This window comes from Euprymna scolopes, chromosome 27 (assembly GCF_053919585.1).
Source record: "Euprymna scolopes isolate OS-2025 chromosome 27, ASM5391958v1, whole genome shotgun sequence".
Taxonomy (NCBI): Eukaryota; Metazoa; Mollusca; class Cephalopoda; order Sepiida; family Sepiolidae; genus Euprymna; species Euprymna scolopes.
In genome coordinates, this window is record NC_136508.1 from 111,453,105 (window position 1) to 111,473,867 (window position 20,763).

The 20,763-nt window shown below is 34.7% G+C and overlaps 1 non-coding gene across 1 annotated transcript; it reads left to right on the forward strand.

The window, feature by feature from the left end:
- The first annotated feature begins 19,343 nt into the window (after nt 1-19,343).
- Nucleotides 19,344-19,506, forward strand: LOC145249103 (U1 spliceosomal RNA). Its single transcript, XR_013863482.1, has one exon. It is a non-coding gene; the product is annotated as a U1 spliceosomal RNA (small nuclear RNA).
- The last annotated feature ends 1,257 nt before the right edge of the window (nt 19,507-20,763 follow it).

Sequence of the window (20,763 nt, forward strand, 5' to 3'; positions counted from 1 at the left end):
TAATTTTATGTAAACGAAATAAAAGAATCATTTGATGTAAACGAAATAAAAAAATCATTTTATGTAAACGAAATAAAAGAATCATTTTATGTAAACGAAATAAAAGAATTATTTTATGTAAACGTAATAAAAGAATCATTTTATCTAAACGAAATAAAAGAATCATTTTATGTAAACGTAATAAAAGAATCATTTTATGTAAACGAAATAAAAGAATCATTTTATGTAAACGAAATAAAAGAATCATTTTATGTAAACGAAATAAAAGAATCATTTTATGTAAACGAAATAAAATAATCATTTTATGTAAACGAAATAAAAGAATCATTTTATGTAAACGAAATAAAAGAATCATTTTATGTAAACGAAATAAAAGAATCATTTTATGTAAACGAAATAAAAGAATTATTTTATGTAAACGTAATAAAAAATTATTTTATGTAAACGTAATAAAAGAATTATTTTATGTAAACGTAATAAAAAAATCATTTTATGTAAACGAAATAAAAAAATCATTTTATGTAAACGAATAAAAAAGAATCATTTTATGTAAACGAAATAAAAAAAATCATTTTATGTAAACGAATCAAAAAGAATCATTTTATGTAAACGAAATAAAAACATTTTATGTAAACGAAATAAAAAAAAAATCCTTATTCCATTATTCCCAAACCTAAAACATTGAATAAAATATCAAAACTAAAACGGAATTCTCTAGTGACATAATAGGTAAATTAGGACAGAAAACTCTTTCTAAACAAACACACACACACACACACACACATATATATATATATATATATATATATATATATATATATATATATATATATATAGTTTAGTAGAAATGGTAATTAATAAAAACCTGAAGAAAGTGCTCAATACTGTTGTAGAGCAAATATGCGTTTTAATTTTTATTACCGTATTTTCTGTTACATTATTGTTTCAGCTAATATATATGTATGTTTGTGTGTGTGGGGGGGTGTTATAAACCGAAAAAAAAACAGTTTTGCGTTCAGTTGTCTAACAATTCAACAAACTTCTTAATCCGCGGAGTTTTGAAGAAATACTTTCCTTCTCATCAGAGGGTAGGAATTAGCAAAATGCGGGATCGGATTTTGCATACAAAAGTATTTGATAAAAGTGCAAGTAAGTTAAAGATCTTACTTGATAACAAAAAAGTGAAGCTGAGGAATTTGGTGAAGAAAAAGGTGATTACACGTGAATGGATAGTCTGGTGAAAGGTAAATAATCCAATGACGGTAAAATCCAAAAATATGAATTCAAGAAAGTTAATGGAATTTCCATTTGCACAAGTAAAAGAAAGTATTTCTTTGAAACTCCGCGGATTAAGAACTATCCACTTATCAAGTAGTTCTTTTTCAGATTAAATATGTTTTAAAGTCTTCTTTAAAGTGTTTTTAACATGTTTTATTAACTGTTTGCTCGTGTGTATAGGGGGAGGGGAAGAAAAGACGGTTTAAGTCTTGCAACGAAATGTCGACGTTGCTTACAAGCAGTCTTTCCCTGTAAAAGAACAAATGGGTAACGATGGTCGAAGAGTAACACTACTAACATAACAGTAGAGCGACCACCCCTTTTTATCTACTCCAACTCTCAGTCAACGAGATTCACGCGTGACTGAAATGTCTATTTAACTTTTAATGAATAGGCACTCAGGTTCTTTGATTAACGGACCAGTCGGACCACCGGCCGTGTTGGTCTGGTCACAGCTATCAGCACTCCTTTCTCCCTCCCCACCGACCACCCACCCTCGGCAAGTCAACCAATTCAAAATTCTCACAATATATATATATATATATATATATATATATATATATATATATATATATATATATATATATATATGTATATATATATGTATATATATATATATATATATATATATATATATATATATATATATATATATATATATATATATTTATATATATTTATGTTTATGGTAAACATTAGGATTTTCTAAAATCTTAATCTTAAATAAACGCATTTTTATTCACGAAATCAATATTTTTATTGGATTGCAATAAAATTAAACCTTTTTTATGTTTAATATTATTTTAAGAATCAATATCTTTGAGTGATTACAAAAAATAAAACTGTTTCAGATTATTTTAAAAGTTATTGAATGGATTTTTTAAAGCGTAAAAAATAACTTACCTTTCATATTGTATTGCAATAAAAAATAAACTTATTCTAATATTTAAGATTATTTTAAAGTTGTTGAATAATATGGTTGTCAAGTGAAAAAAACAAAAAACAAAACAAAAAAACTTACCTTCCATTCCAGGAATTTAATACGAAAAAAAAAATCGTTTTTCTTTTGTGTCCAACGCAGAAAATTTGTTTGTTTGTCAGGATTTCTTAATATAATTTTTAGTAAATTGATACAAATTTTGTTTTGTGTGTCCAATTAATTAAGCAATTAGATATATGAAAATATAAAAGAATCAAAATTAAAAGACAAAAAACACAATTTAAACGTGAAATTATTATAAAAAGAAAAAATCAACTGCTCCAGAACAAAGAACTTATGTTCATCGTAAAACGGTGTAATCGTTATTTTGTTCCTCGTGTAAAAGATTGAACATTTCATTATTTTTTGGATTAGTCGAACTACTGTTTACATCCAAGATGAGAACAGTAATCCAAATAATCTAGGCACCGCCAAAAATGGCCGCAAAATCAAGTTGTTGTTGTTTTTTAAAATGAAATTACATTTATTAAAATCCATTATTTCTGAGTAACTTTTTTTTTCCAGAAAGATAAAACCCTGATTTTTATCATATAGGAAACAGAATAATGTAAAACTTTTTCTACTATTTTTAATTAAATTTTAAATGTTAAATTTTCCCAAAAAGTTAACAGTTGACATTTTTTGTCTTGCACAAAAAACGTACATAAATATTTAAAAAAAAAGAAAAGGTTTTTGAAATAATTAATTTATTTATTTATTGTCTAATTAAGATTTAGGATGATTTTCTAAAAGAATATGCAAAAATATTATAATATAAGTACCTGGATTTCAAATAATTCCACTTATTCATATCGGTAACTAGTTATTTCGCGTCGATCTAGAATCTAGATCGACACTTTACGTTGGCGTTTGATAAGGAGCAAACTATGGAAAACCAAACAGGCCAAAATAACTTATTTTTCAGTGACGAAAATTTCAATGTATTATTAAGCTGAGGCTTGCCAGTACCAGATGGGTGACCATTTGTATGAGTTTGGTTTTTAATGTGTATGTGTGTGGGGGCCAGGCTCCCCAAAATGGGGGGGGGCAATTTAAAGCAGAATAAAAAAAAAAATTATTTCAGCGCGTTTGGTCCACCGTAGTCGAAAGGCGGCAAACGTTTTCAAACGGGATCGAAAAAAATGATGCTATTTTTAACACAAAGGGCACAATATTTATCGAATTTTTTTTGTTGTATCGATTCTTCAAAGCATGCTCTGTTTAATAATGGTCATGCATTCGGCTCGCTAAAAAGAAATTGTTAATTTATTTATCAAAGATTTTAAAATGGCTTTTTTCGTATAAATATCAAAAAAACATTTTTTTGTTTTGCTTTACTTAAATTAATTATTTTACTTAACATATTCACCGAATTTCACACTTCAAAACTCAAAAGCGGGATAATTAAACACAATCGAAGTTCTGATATTCAGACGTCAAAATAAGGTATGCAAACATTTTTTTTTTAATCTATTATTCTGTCCCTTACAACAACACAATATGTTAAGTTCAGTTTCAAATGATTATTTTAAGCATATTTGTTCCCACTTCAAAAAAGGGGGGGGGTGTAAGCAAAAAAATATATATATATAAATTAGTGTTGTGCCGATGAATCGGAATCGGAATCGGTTAAATCGGTAATTTTCGGGGAATCGGAATCGGCATCGGAATCGGAAAAATTTGTGTATAATTTCCGATTCCAAAATCGATTCTTTGAATATTTTTCAAAAGTTAATTTTCAATTGCTTGTACCGATTATAAATATTTATTTCTTTTAAACTATTAGTAAAACTAAACTCTATAGATCTACGTACTCGTTATAGAATGAAGTTCTCATAACAAAATCACGTAATTTCATTAAATAGTTTTTGTTTTACGCTCCCTTGACTAATTATCGCAGTTTTTTTAGGAAGATTCCGAATTTCCCAAATCGTTTTTACGGCATAAAATAAAAACTATTTGATGAAATAACGTGATTTTTTTATGAGAACTTCATTCCATAACGAGTACGTAGAATATATATATATTTTTATTTTTCGTTTTTTAACATAGTGTAAACTGCACAAGCACCCTTTTTTTTAATACGTGAAGACAGTTTAGAGCTTCATCCTAGATCTAAAAATAATTTGGTTTTTAGTGGGTTTACAAATATCGTCCAAAAGTAGAATTTCAATGAGGGGGGACTTTTAAATGTAAATATAATTTCTTTTTCAATCTGAAAAATTTCTAAATGTTTTCTCTTTATCTATTTTATCCAGACTTTGATAAATTCATTGTGAGATATTCATGTATATTTTTAACTTTTCCGAAACCCGAGAAAAATGCGACGGTGTCAGACAATGTGGCTCCAGGAAAATAAAATAAAACTCTATTCGTTTGAAATCTTTTCATATTAAACTCCTTGAGAAATTTGGCAAGTGGGTGTGAAAAAGTATTGTTGTCGAAACCAACGGCATCGAAGGTGTTAATTACCCCATAATACTTTCAACTCAACTTTTGAGTGAGATTGGCGGGCTTCAGCGAGGCCTCCGTGATATATATATATATATATATATATATATATATATATATATATATATATATATATATATATGTATATGTATATGTATATATATATATATATATATATATATATATATATATATATATATATATATATATATATATATATATCACAGAGGCCTCGGCTTCAGACGGCATTGGCGCCGTCGTAGCAATCCTTAAGTATAAACATAAACAATACCGGCAGAATCAAAGAAAATCACACTGGAAGCATATTTCAAATTAAATCAAAGGCCAAGCCTTTTCACAATTTTGCCCATTCCTTGTTGGTCCCCCCCGATTTATCGGAGAGGGACTATAGTTTTCAGTGGCGTTCGTCCGTTCGTTCGTCCGGATGATTCCCGGATAATCGTCCATTACTTTTTTCTGAAATTTTGCCACAAGTTGTACTCCAATACGTAGATGTGCACAACATCGAGTTTTTTTTAAAGAAAACTCTCGTTGCTCCCCCAGGGGCTGAAAAGGGGTCAAAAATGCCCAAAATGGCAAAAATTACACTTTTGGCCCCATAACTTTTTTCCCGTCCATTAGATTTTACTGAAACTTGTCCAAAATGTGAAGGCAATTGTTGCAAATGTAAATTCAGTATCGCTGACCCTGGCAAAACTCTGCTTTGCGCCCCCCGGGAACTTTTAGGGCTAAAAACCACCCCTTTTTAGGCTCTTTTTTCATATTTGTCTAAACACTCATGATTATAATATATATATATATATATATATATATATATATATATATATATATATATATATATATATATATATATATATATATATATATATATATATATATATAACGATTAGGAATTTAAAATAGACGGCCAGTTTCACAAATAAATATAACGTAACATGAGCTGTAGTGTGTTACCAATTTTAAATTATGTGCGCTTATTGGGGATAGGGTGTCTACTTTTTAAGCGATTACACATGGTTTTACAACGTTGCAAACCGAACTTAATTTAGTGGGAAACACTTTAGTTAATATCCATAAAGAATTAAGATGGCCAGAAATGATGATCATTTTACGTTAAATTTATATTCGAAACTGATCTTACACTCTAAATTCTAAATGATCGCTTTTCTTTCCGCCAATTAAAAAAATGTTCTAACACGTAATCTATAAAAGTAATATTTCATTTTGGAATAGGGATTTAGCTGCGAGAGAAAGCACAGAAAGCTCACACAATCTCACGTTAAAAATGGTTTTCATAATAGTAATATTATTATTTAGAAATTCGTTCGTAACAATGCGATGTGGCTTTGCTAAGTGGCGTTGTTAAATATATTGTTCTTACATCGTTTTCTTATTTTGCCTACGAATCTTCGAATATTTTCCACTATTCATGTAAGTAGCAATAAATACGAACTGGTACAATATAGCTTTGTTTTAAAATCAAAATAAATGTTTTGTTGTGTTACAATTTTTAATCAATTACAAGGCAAACATTTGAGATAAAATATACGCGGACATTAACCAGAGGTTTATGTAATAATTTGAAAATTTACGAAAAAACAAACAAAAAAAATCTCTAATTAAATATGTATAAATTTTACAAGAATCGGAATCGGAATCGGGAATCGGATCGGAATCGGAAATTTTGAACGGAATCGGAATCGGAATCGGAATCGGGAAAAATTTTGGCATCGTCCCATCACTAATATAAATATCGTTTATGAAAAGGCCGTTGATATTCGCAGCCGGCTGCGGCTATTCTAAAATGCTATTCGCAGCCGGTCGCGGAAGTGACGTCAGACAAATCTTAAGTAAATTCTTGGCTAGAATTGTAAAAATAATTTTTCTTTTGTAATAGAATTTAACAATTTCTTTCATTTTGAGCTGCTTTTTTCTCCCGTTTATTTTTGTTTTCTACAATTAATAAACCAGTTTACAAGTAAAAAATAAGTTGTTTTAATTTTTAATTACCAACACAGTGGCGAATTTAATTTTTCTCTCTCCCATTTTTTATTTTGAGCGGAGAATTTAACATGTCTTTTCATTTTAATTATTTGTTTTAGTTTTTCATTACTAACACAGCGGAGAATTTGGGGTACTCATGCAGAGAACGGCATGGGCGTGGCTTATCACTTGCTCAGTTGCGAAATATTTTTGTTTTTAGTAAATAATTTGCGTTTTTTGGCAAAGTTTATTTTTAATAAAATTAGCGTATTTACTGATATTTTTGAACCGCGATATTACCATTCTTTCATAACACCGATCACTTTAGTCCTGCCTTCTTACACAGGTTTTCTGGTCGCTGACAACGAATCTGATAATCAACCCCACAGCAAATTTACCGTTTAGATGGTATTAACCCCTCTACCTGTCGCCATTTTATAGGCTTCGTTGCCCGCCCGCTAGGTGTATCAGAATTTTGGGAGGAATTTTTGACACCCCCAACAAAAAACTGCGAATAAAATATATAAAACTCGTAATTTCTGTTTTTAAAGTGGGTTGTTTATTTTCCTTATGAAATATACTTCCAAAATAAACTATTACAGTCGTTTAAAACATAATAGAAGTATTATTTTTTATTTTTTAAAAACAATGTTTACAAAATGTCTAAGCGCGTTTCTCCGACAACTTCTTTTTAAAAACAATGTTTACAAAATGTCTAAGCGCGTTCTCTCGACAACTTCCGGTTTCGCCGCCGGCCGGCTGCGAATAGCATTTTAGAATAGCCGAAGCCGGCTGCGAATAGTCACTTCGTATGAAAAATAAGTACACTGTTATAAAGTTCATTCTTCTCTTAATAATCGCTGAAAATTTCGTATTGATCGGATAATTACCTGATTTTGGTAGATTTTTTAAAAGACGGCCCGTCAAAAAGTACTGACCTGCCCCCCCCCCCCAGTTTTGGCGGTGCCTAAAATAATCGAAACATAAAAAAAATGCAAACCTGAATATTTCACATAAACATGAACCAACAAGAAACAAAACAATAATCACATGATTACATTATGAAAATTGCGAATTATTTTATCAGATTCGATTCCGTTAACTTTACGATGACCTTAACTTATAATTCCAGACTTAAACCTGATGTTTTACGTGCAATCAGCATCAAACGACTAACGATGAAAGTGTAGTGCCTGTTTCTTGTTTGTTTGAGCATTTCAGCCATATCACAATTCTGGCTTTAGGTGTCATGTTTTGCGCCCTCCCATGTATTACCTCCTTTGATAGAGAAGTAATGCAATGTTGTAAAATGTCGCGCCTCGCACATATGAATATGAGGAAAAAATATAACAACACAAATCGATACTTAACAACATTCAGATCGCTGTGTAATTTGCTTGCACCCCACTTGTTTATTATATATATATATATATATATATATATATATATATATATATATATATATATATATATATATGAACAAATGATTAATAAAACATGTTAAAAGACATCTTGAAAAAGAGTTAAAAACATATTTAATTTTAAAAAAGGAAACACAAGATAAGTGGATAGTCCTTAATCCGCGGAGTTTCGAAGAAATACTCTCCTTCTCATCAGAGGGCAGGAATTAGCAAAATGCAGGATCGGATTTTGCATATAAAAGTATTTAATGAAACTAGAAGTAAGTCAGAGATCTTACTTGGTTAAAAAAAAAAAAGGGTGAGGTAAGGGGAACAGGAGGCAAAAAAAGAAAAATGATAAAATGATTTCACATGAATGGATAGTCCGGTGAAGGGTAAAAATCCAATATTATATATATATATATATATATATATATATATATATATATATATATATATATATATATATATATATATATATATATATATATATTTATTTATAAATATATATATATATAAATATATATATATATATATAAATATATATATATAAATATATATATATATATATATAGAGAGAGAGAGAGAAATATATATATATATATATATATATATATATATATATATATATATATATATATATATATATATATATATATATATATATATATATATAGATTCATGGGTTATATGTATGCCTGGATATATATTTGTGTGTCCATGTCTCCGTACAAGTGTTTTTGTAGGCATGCATCTGCTGACCTTTGTGACAATATGTATATGTGTGTCTATGTAAATGCACATGAGTGAGCATATATGTACAGATGTAGCTATGCCTGGATTTATATACATATATGTGTCTGTATGCCTATACCCATTACACACTTCACACTGAAATTTTTTATTTATTTTTTTTTCATCCGTGATTTGATATAATTAATGGGTACTTGTACAGTTTAATCAACACATCAAAAAATGAAAATATTGAAAAAAAATTATTTTACGTACTCGTTATGGAATAAAGTTTTCATGCAAACATAATCACTAAATGTGATCAAGCAGTTTTTTTATTTTTTTACCGAGGAAAATCAAATTTTAATGAGATCGATCGGGTAGCGGCCATCTTTTTTTCACTTCCGAGAAGGGATCACCAGAGGGAGATAACTTCAATCACTTCAATTACAGTTTGTCAAAATTTGACGAGTTTATTTTAAAACATGAGCAGAAAATATAGACAGATAATTTTTTTTTTACTTATTTTACAAAGTTTCTGTGTCTTTTTTTAAAATCTTTTTTTATTTTGTCCTTTGGTACTAATTCTTTGCGTTTAAAGCCGCCTCCCTCCTCGTTTCCCTAAATAGCTAAGTGGCGACGATAGTTCGATTTCATTCAAATTTGATTTGCCTCTGTAAAAAAAAGTACTTGATCAAATTAAATTACTTCTTTTCGGAGAACTTGATCGATAACGGGTACGTACAATATAACTCTTTTTTTTTCAATGTTTTCGTTTTTTAATGTCTTGATAAAACTGTACGAGTGTCAATTAATGAAATACAAAACTGTTTGATTTAATTACATAAAATTGTTGTTTTTTGGTTTAGTGCTTTGGTTTGAATTCTAAAAGTTTTCATTCGTTTGTATTTGTTCTCATTGAAAAGATTATGAATTTATGTTGTTCACATGTAAACGACCTTGACATTGAATATTACAAAAAAATGTAAGTTCCGTTAAGAATTGAGGTATTTTGTAAAAATGTTGGTAAGTTTAAATTAAAGTAAATTATTTGTCTTTAGTTTGCAGGTTGAAACAAGTAACCAAGAAAGCAATACAAATGACGACTCAACAAACAAAGGTAGATCAAATAAGAAGTGCATTAGGAAAAGGTATATTTACAGGATATTTACATAATGGTGTCAAATAAGAGAGTCTTTGCTGGAGAAACATATCTGCTCTCAGCGGCCTTCGGTGGCTTCTGGTGAACACACATTCAGACTAACCGAATCTTCCTATTTATGTGTAATTACTATCAACATATGCAAATGAATGTGTGCCACCACAACACCCTCCTCACAAGATTTGAAGTCGCACAGATTTCAATATTTTTTTCTCTTGGGATTTAACATTAATGGTTCATTAAACTTTCTTTTTCTACCTGATCTTCGGGGCTCAGGTGTATATTGAGGCGGTTCCAAATTAAAGGATTCGTATATGATGTGCATGGTTTCCTCCTCTTCGACTGCTGTTGTAGAATCACCATCTTGAATGTGGCGTTTTTTTATTTGGTTCATGTACCTTTTATGTATATTTTGTGGACCTTTAGTCATGTGTGTACAATCACCAATGTGTTTATCCACTACTCCACATTCCCAGTAAGAAGTGTTATTCCTGTAGCACTTGAAATATACTCGATCTCCCGAGTTATATTTCTTTCTTATCATGTGTGTAATGTTTCGGACAATTGCCTGTCTTGGCAATAGTTTATCAAACGCTGAGTTCACCTTTCTGGCAAACATTAAATCAGCTGGTGATATGTTTGACGGGGTATTAGGGTGCGGTGTTATCCTATACATTTGCAAAAATTGTTGCAAAGCTTTTTCCGTTGGTATCCCAATGGATTTTTGCAACGCTCGTTTTAACGTGTCCATGAACCTCTCTGCGACGCCGTTTGATCTTAGATGATACGGCGGAGTTGTGATATGCTTTACTCGGAACGTGTCACAAATTTCCTTTAAGTCTGTGGATGTGAATTGAGTTCCATTGTCAGTGACCAGTGTGTCTGGTACACCAAATCGTGCAAATAACTCTTGTAGGAATCCTATTGAGGTGTTCGTTGTTGGATTCCTGCAATGCATGACCTCATGCCATTTTGTATAACTATCTACTACAAATAAGTAGTAATTTTCTGCTACTGGACCAGCGAAGTCCATGGTGATTCTCGACCATGGGTGATCGGTGTTCCGCCAAGGTTTGTGTACTATAGGTGGGGATTTTACCGCTAACTGGCATCCTTCACATCTATTTATTGTTGTAGCTATGTTTACGTCCATGTTACGCCAGTATACGTAGCTTCTCATTAGAGACCTCATCCGATTTATCCCCGGATGTCCTGTGTGGAAATCTTTCAAAAACCTCTTCTGCAACGTTTTAGGTATTACTATTCTCTCGCTATATAATAACACATCGTTACATATGGAAAAAATTCCTGAACCTTTTCGTCATTTATAATTTTTTCTTTTATATCATTTATATATTCATCTTTATCGGCTTCTCTTTTAATGTCCGACAATGTTACCGGTAGTTCTTTAATGATGTTTGCTATCATATTTTTCACTTCGACGTTTGTTCGAATTGCTGCAATCACTGATTCTTCCAAATTATGTTTCTGTGGTATCAGTATCCTTTTTTTTTTTGATCCGTAGATTGTGACTAATGGTTTATGGTCGGTTTCAAGTATGAATTGTATACCATATAAATATCGGTGGAATTTAGTCACTGCAAGGATTATACTAACGCTTCTTTTTCAATCTGTGAATACGCCTTCTCTGCTGGAAGCAGCGTTCTCGAAGCGTAAGCTATCGGTTTTCTAGATCCATTAGGCATGATATGTTGAATGCATGCTCCTATGCCGTAGGAACTAACGTCACTAGCGACGACTATATTTAATTTTGTGTCATAGTGAGTTAGAAATAATTCAGATGTTAGTGCGCTCTTTATTTTGTCAAAAGCGGGTTGACATTCTTGCGTCCAATTTCAAGGTGTGTCCTTTTTTAGCAGCTCATTTAAGGGAGCTCGCAAATTATGCATCCCTTCAATAAAAGATTGGTAATAATTTGCGAGTCCTAAGAAACTCTGCAAGATTGTTACGTTATTAGGTGCTGGCATGTTTTTTATTGCCGCAGATCTTTCTGGGTCTGGACGTCGCCCATGTTTATTTATTATATGTCCAAGATACTTAATTTCGCTCATAGAAAAGTCGCATTTATTTTCGTTTACTTTGAACCCGAATTCTTGTATTCGAGTGAATACTTGTTTTAAATGCTCCTTATGTTCTTCTAGGGATTTGCTCCTGATAACAATGTCGTCCAGGTATTCACATGCGCACTCAATACCACTTAGCATGGTGTCCATCGCTTGTTGAAAAATGGCAGGCGCTACTTTGATGCCAAAGGGCAACCGGTTTTATTTGTACAATCCCTTATGCGTGTTGATGCATAGTATTTTTGAGCAATTCTCCTCGACCGGTATATGTAAATACGCGTCGCTCGTCTATCTTGGAGAAGATATTACCACCATTCAACTTTGTGAATATTTCCTCTGGGCTTGGTAGAGGGTAATGGCAATCTTGTAATATGGAGTTTAGACCTGTCGAAAAGTCTGCGCACACTCTGATTTCATCATTCTTTTTCTTTACATATACGGTGGGGGCTGCCCAGTCGCTATGTTCTATTTTTGATAGTATTCCTGTCTGTTCCAATCTGTATAATTCTTTATTAATCTTTTCCAACCCAGCGAACGGAACGTTTCGCTTTTTTCTAAAAATTGGGCTGGTGTTTTCTTTAAGTGCAAACGAGGCCTTAAATTTATTGCAACGACCTAATTTAGTCATAAATACATCAGGGAATATTTTTTTTAAGTCCTCTTTTATATTTTCTGTTGTTGGAGTTGTACATTCTATTTTTTTACAGAATGTATTAATTGGTTTTTCCCAGAGTCCAAATTTCTCAATTAAATCTATTCCAAACAGGTTTTCGCTATTTTTCAATACGAACATTTTTAATTTCTTTCTAATCCCTTTCAATTTTATCGGAAGGATAACTTCAAATTTTATCTCACCACCAGTTACCGTCCGAGCTGATTTACTTGTTTTCATCATGGTTGGTTTACCCAACTTTTTCCCTGTATTCAAGTTTATTATAGGAATATCGGATCCAGAATCCAGTTGTAATTTTATTGGCGTTTTAAATATTTCCGCTTTTATGTATTTTCGTCGATTTTTGTCTAATTTTTCATTTGATTTTGTTTGCTGTACTCTCTTTCTGGTGAAATATCTGCAACAATCGTTTTTGTGTCCGACTTTCTTGCAAATGTAGCATTTTTTCTTCTTATAAGGGCAATCCGATTCCCAATGTCTTTCTGCGCATCTCTTATCTAGGGAGAGACTTGTTATATTCTTTACTATAATTATTATATTTGGAATATCTCGTTCCGTTTTGACTGCTTTTATTTGTATAGTTCTTGGTTGGTGTGTATGGTTTTCTAACCTTTCTTACATATTCCACTCCGAATTCTTCTATCTTTTTTTACTCCTTTTTAGTGTAATGGCCCTTTCACAATCCTCTGCTTATTTCTGAAGTGTTAAATCTTGCTCAGATTCCAACTTAGACAACACTCGTCTGCGTATTTCTGCATTTTTCGTGGACACTAACCCTTGTGCGAATATTAGGCATTTAAAATCTTCTACTGTTAGTTCCGCCAGCTTAAAATTATCACAGTTTTTATTGACAACTGATGCGTATGTCAAATAATCTTGGTTGTCCATCTTCCTTAGATTCATACACAACCATCTCTTATGAAAAAGAGATATATTCGGATTAAATAATTCTTTTAGTAATTTTACGGCTTCCATGAAATCTAATTCCGTAGTTTTTTAGGTAGTATATAATCTACGAACTTGCTGTGTTCTCTTACACCCAACTTCCTGAGTAAAATGCTCACTTTCTGGCTATTTGGCCAACTTTTTCAGTCCAGGTGAAAGACATCCTCGTATCTTGTATAGTATGCTTCAAAAGTCTTTTCTTCCTCCGGCACATAATTAAATGTGCCCATGCTATTAAATATAGTTGTATGCGAGAAATTAGTACTGTCGACATTTTCTCGATTAGTCTTTAATAGTTCCAGTGTTTTAGCAAAACGTTCATTTTGCCTTTCTTCATATTCAAATTGTAATTTCTTATGCCTTTCTTTTTGTTCAACTTGTAATTTCTTCTGCCTTTCTTCTTGTTCAAATTGTAATTGCTTCTGCCTTTCTTCTTGTTCCATTTGCCATTTCAATAATTTCTCCTCTCTACGTGCATCTAGCTCGGATTGCGCCTTTTGTTGCGTCTGCAAAAATTGCATTACCATTCTAGATAAATCTTCCATTTTTTTGTATCCTTCATTAGCAGTAATGCAGTTATGAAGAAAAATTGTACAATTTCACATACATCACAATATCCGTACCATATAAAATGGCTTGTGTTACAAAAAAATTGTTCATAGTTCCTGTTTTCAATAGTAATATCGCTGCTCGAATAATATTTTTTTACTTCGCTAGCAAGTCAAACTCATCCAACCACAACATAAGAACCGAGGCTTTTGCTGAAACCACAAAATACGATTTACTTTAAATATAAATAACAGCCGAACTTAAGTACAACTCTTTCCATAGAAAAATTTTTTTTTCAAATTGAGTCACAATTGAAAAAAAAGAAAATGTATGGACTACAGTTAATTTTTTTTTTTTACGTGACGTTTTACTGTCTTATATCCGTTATCCAGTGACAACTTTAGTTTAAACATTTTTTTTCCTTGATTGTAATTTAACTGTGGTATTTTTTTTAATACCGAAGAGAAAAATTTGGTTTACCAAAAAGTCTTTAGTTGGTATTTACAGCAATTAGAAAATCCACTGGTGAACTTTTTTAAAAAAATTTATGTTACTTCCTTGTAATTTAGTAATACGAATCTGTTCTTCGTAATTTAGTCATACGAATCTGTTTGTCGTTTTACAAAAATTCACTTTTACAGTTTGTTATTTTTTTTCAAGATGGATTCCACGGGAAACGGCGTAAATTGTCGCTTTTTTGCCACGTTCGAGTAGATCAAATAAGAAGTGTATTAGGAAAAGGTATATTTACAGGATATTTACGTAATGGTGTCAAATAAGAGAGTCTTTGCTGGAGAAACATATCTGCTCTCCGCAGCCTTCGGTGGCTTCTGGTGAACACACACCTCAAACTAACCGAGTCTACCTATTTATGTGTAATTACTATCCACATATGCAAATGAATGTGTGCCACCACAACAATTTGTTATGGACTATTGTTATTAGTGAATGAAAAAGTTGTGATATACTGATATTGGTGAGAATTTTATGAAGGTATTTTAGTTTTTTATTAATGTTTGTTGGTGGTAAGTATAGAAGTGTGATATAAAAACAGTGGTGGGCACCACACAAAAATTATACTTATCTGCCTCCGGTTGGCTGGTCGTTGTCGATGTTGCCGTTAAAAGCGGAAAGTTCCGGATTTTGGCTGTTTACGCGCCCAATATCGCTGTGGAGAGGGTTTCCTTTTTTCGGCAGGTGGAGGTGTTCCTTTCGGCGGGTCCGGAGCGGGTAGTTTTAATGGGGGACTGGAATGCCATCCTGGACCCCAAGATAGATAAGGTCGGGGGGAATAGAGGGTCGGAGGGGTGTGAAAGCAGCATGTCTGACCTGATTGTCTCGTGCGATCTTGTCTACAGGTTCCGTCTGGATCACCCGGGGAGGGAGATGTTGACGTGGCAGAATAGCCTGGCCTCCGGTCCAAATATTTACTTGGACATGATGTTAGTTAGAAGAGGCGACATAGATTTCTTATCTTGTCCCACGTTCGCCTGGCTAGGTCATTCGGACCAGAAATTAGTAATGGCCCGTTTGAGAGTAGATAATAGGCCTAGGTTGGCAGGCTACTGGAAGTTGAACGCCTCCTTACTGGAGATGAACGACTTCCAAGAGCAGCTGACAACACTAATTCAGCGGGAGTTAGTGAGGGCGGTTACCCGGAGTAGCTGGTGGGTTAAACTTAAGGCTACCATTAGGCTCTTTTGTGTCCAATAGAGCCAACGCCTCACATTAACTAGCGCACAGACCAAAAGGCATCTAGATGATAGGCTGACCCGGGCGGTAGCTGGTGGGGATCCCCTAGAGATAGCAGTAGTTAAGAGGGATCCAGCGCTTAGCTAGCGAGCGTTATGAAGGTCAAGTAGTTAGAGCTAGGTTAAAAAGTGTCTCTAACGAAGCCGTGAACATTGACGATGTTGAGCATAAGACTGCCTTAAAACGTTGCTCAGATGGGTACATTCGGAAGGTGAAAAACCTGGAAGGATATACCCTCGTATTGACTCGGGAAATTTGCAATGGGTTTCGTCAACATCTGGAGGAATGCTTTATCCTACCACCCAGACTCCACGGCCAGGAGTTTGGTAGCTATTTAGCTGGCTCACCCTGCCTTACTGCGAACCGAGCAGCTAGCTGTGATGGGATGGTTACAGTGTGAAATCATTACTGCATTGAAGCAGGTTGGGCTTAACAAATCTCTGGGGCTCGATGGTCTGCTCTACGAACCGCATTTGAGGCTGTCGCCCATGTTTGTTCCTCTTCTAACGGGTGTGTTTAACCACTGGTTTGCTCAGGGATCCATCCCTGGACAGGTAACCAAAGGAGTGGTCACACTACTGAAGAAGAGAGAGCGGCATGGTGGGAAGGACTTAGATGATTATAGGCCCATTACTCTGCTAAACACAGAGTTGAAGATTTTGGCCCGCGTTCTTGCAAGCTGACTGCAGGTTGTTATCGACGACTTGGTCGAACCGTATCGATTCAAAACAACTTGCACTTGGTGCGCACGATCATAGAGGGGTTAGAAGACGACACAGGAGCCGCGATGATCAATTTAGATCAGTCCAAAGCGTTCGATAAGGTCGACCATGGTTTCTTGGAATCTGTTATGGAGACTGCCGGCTTTGGTCCGGACTTTTGCAAGTGGATTTCTGTTCTGTATCGTGATCCTGCGGTAGCAGTACAAGTAAATGGTAAGTTGTCGGAGTCCTTTGGGGTATCTCGGTCGGTGCGCCAGGGTTGTCCGCTGTCGCCTCTGTCGTATGTCCTGGCATTGGAGCCCTTCCTTTGCAAATTAAGGGACGAGACGACTAGACCAGTCCTGCGCGGCATAGCTCTACCTAGTGGCAAAGTCGCCAGGGTGTCCACGTACGCTGATGATGTCACCGTTTGCGTAGGGCGAAAGAAAGTATCAAAGCGGTGAGTGAGGCGGTCACTGAGTATGAAAGTGTCACAAGGGCCGCAGTCTATCCCAGCAAGTCCGTTGGCCTGCGGTTGGGCACCTGGACTGGGGTAAACTCGCTTCCAGGTGGGTTCGGCTCGACGGATTGTCCAGTAAAGATTCTCGAAGTGTGGTTCGGGCCTGGACTCCAGCTGGACGAAAATTGGTCGGAATTACAGACGAAGGTCGAATCGTCAGTAAGGACTTGGATTCGCAGTGGCTTATCCCTGAAGGGTCGTGCGGAGGCGTGTCAAACTTACGTCTTTCCGTTGATCCTTTACCACTTGTTAGTACTTCCTCTGCCTGCGGACTGCTGTAAGGCTTTGGAGCAACTCCTTTTCAAATACTTTGGAAAGGGGGAAAGCCATATGGCCGTAGACAGGTCTGTACACAGAAATTCAGCGAGGGAGGCTTAGGAATGCCTTACTTGTTAATTCATAAGTACGCCGAAAGATTGGTGTTCCTGAGTCGGACACTGCTTGGGGAATTGCACTGGGTACCAGTTGTGGAGCAAGCTTTTCTACAGCTCATATCCTCCCTTGCCGCTGAAGGTCACAGAAAACCGGTGGGGGAACGGCAATTCCTCTACAAATGCCGAGCCGCCCTTAGGGCATTGCCGAGGTCCAGTGACCTTGCACGGCCTAGGAGGAGGCTATATCAAGATTTAGTGGGGAGGACCACAAAATATCCGCTGGTTGAGCGGCTGCAGATGTCGAGGGAGGAGGTCCTCTCTAAGTGGAATTGGGCACCAGCCAGAAGCTTTTTAAACAATTCAGAGTTTTCTATTACATGGAGGCTTGTCCGGAATGCGCGGCCACTTTTTGGCGTGCTTGCCAGAGACTGCAAGAGGGATGAATTCGCTCCCTTTTGCCCCCGCTGCGAGGATGCCGAGGATGAAACAAGAGATCACGCTTTTTCTTTTTTGCAGCGGAGTTCGGAGGCTCTGGGAGTACGTCGGAGAGGTAACGGCTCGCATTGACCCCGAGCCGTTGGTGCCGCTTGATTTGGCGTACGTCGTTGATAACATGGATCCGCCGTTCACTGGGGAGAATCGGTTGGTGTTTCTCGCGATGCTAGCCGTAGCCAGGTTAGTGACATGGGTTTCATGTCTTAAAATTGTCTATGGGGTTGAATCTGTTTCCGATCGGGATCTGGTTGTTTACTTTAAACATCAACTTAAAGTGAAGATCAGATGCGATTGGAAAAGATTACATCGCATAGATTTTGATAGGAGATGGGTGAACAACAATAGTTTGTGCATCCGACGAGACGCTAGGTTAAAGTTTGTTTTCCCACCCTAGTTGTATTGGTCTGGCGGTGCTAAGGTTCTACAGAACCCAGCCCCAAACAAAGTTATTTTATAGCATAAGGTTAGTTAGGTCTTAACCACTACGAGTGGAAAATTCTTTGTTTAGTGCTAGACTAGAACAAGTATGAAAGTGGGTCCCATCCCTGATTTTCTTTTTCATCGGCACTAGGAGAGCTTCCAAATATGCCCAGTCCACTCTTTTTTTGTCCCCGGTCTGTTGCCCCTATACGTACATTTATCTTGGAAGACGCCGTCCGTTCCCTATGTTACCCATCCCTATCTAATTTGTTTTCAAAATATCGTCCCTAGGTCCCCCACTCCCCACTAGGGAACGACCCGCTTGCTTCCGACCTCTGGGACCGGAAGACAGTGGGCGCTCCACATTTAGAAGTAGGTTGGGGGGATCCCTTACTAACCCGCCCCCATAGGCATTTTGTTTAGTTGTTTTCTCTTTCTTTCTTTTTGGGTGTATCTTAGCTTGCCCCCCTCCCCATCATTTAATCCCTCATTTAAATTAATAATAAAAGCCAAAAAATCCTTTTGTATATATAATTTTTTTTTGTTTAAAATCAAGTAAACATTCATTGTTTCAATTTGCATATAAAGCCGACACATACGCTGGGGAGATTTTAAGTAGATAAATCCCATGGTAAGAATGAGGTATTGTGGTGATAGTGTCTTAATGTAGGGAAATTAAATAAAGTCTTCTCAAAGACCTAGTTAAGTAGTGTAGAATGACCCTCGACCCCCACCTCCCCCTACTGGCTTCATGCCTAAGTGTCCTGGACCCCAAATAAGGGTCTGGCAGTAGATAATGCCAGGCCTGGGGCCAAGCACTAAATAAACTTACCTTGCGTAGAGGTAACGATGATCATTAAAGTCGTTCCCCCAGAGTGAGACCCTTCCATTGCACTGCGGTTGGGTTGACCTTTGCGATCGTCTCAAATGTTGACGACTCGGACGCGTTATTTCTAAGTGTGGGGTGTGCGTACGCGCTCATCCCAATAATGTAATCAAAATCAGAAATTCCACCCTGCTTCTCCTTCTGACCAGAAGACTACTTTAATTCCCAGCTACTCCCTGTCCGTATATCACGTGTGTAATGACGTCCTTGTTTCTTTCTGTTTTCCCAATCGCCTGTCTCTATACACGCCACAAAAAGGCCAATTCTCTCGGCCAGTTTCTTATCCACTCCAATTGCAACGTTCTGATATAATCTAATCTGCATGTCAACGTTTGCTCTGAACATATCAATCTCGTAAGCGTAAGAAATCCGCCAACCTGTCGCCTTCAACAACTGAAAGTGTCTTCTTTCGATATAGATTGATGAATGTAAACCTTTGACAAACTACCGCAGAATTAGTGTGTCTATTGGTTGAACCCCACTCATCACCTCGAAAATTGGGCATCCAAACAAAGTTGAATGATGTGCACTGGTAATTTTGGTTACCAAAATTGTTATTTTATGGAAGGCAGATGTTGTAAACGGATTACTCGTGAAAAGACCCAATCCTCTTAACTTAATTATGAAGGTATTTTTGGTTACCAAAATTATGATTTTATGGAAGGCGGATGTTGTAATTTTGAAGGTGTTTTTGCTGCTGTTGTGTCTGGCAAATAATGTGGAGACCCTAACTTTTAAACACATGGGAGGTTGGCACACGCGTCTCTCAATTGAGGTATGGAAGCACCGAATCGATTCAATTTTCAATTTTATTTTAAGTTTATTTTTTTCACCCCCTTAAATAAAAATATAAAAAATAGGCAAACTCTAATCCCCCACAATAAAAATATTAAAAAAAAATGTACACTATTTTTATCAATTATTTTTTTAAAATTTAATGGCATATCTTTTCATATAACTATGTTTAATTAAGCTAATATTTTATATATTTGCCAAACTATTTAAATATTTAAAAAATATATTTATTTACAGAAACATGAAAAAAACTATGAATGTGTCACATTTTAGCAGTTTAAAAAAGGTGAATGTGTAACAGAAAATAGTTGCACAGTTTAAAAATGTGAATATTCACATATGTTAAAAAACACTGAATTCAAAAATCATAATAAGTAGATGATATTGTCGAAACAGTTACTTTTAAATCGGTTACACCATATAAATTCCTGACTGTTGAAATTGTCTATATAAAAATACGGAAACTTTTTCAATCAATTATTTTATTATTTTTAATCGCATTTCTTTTCAAATAACTATGTTTAATTAAATTAATATGTTATATATATATATATATATATATA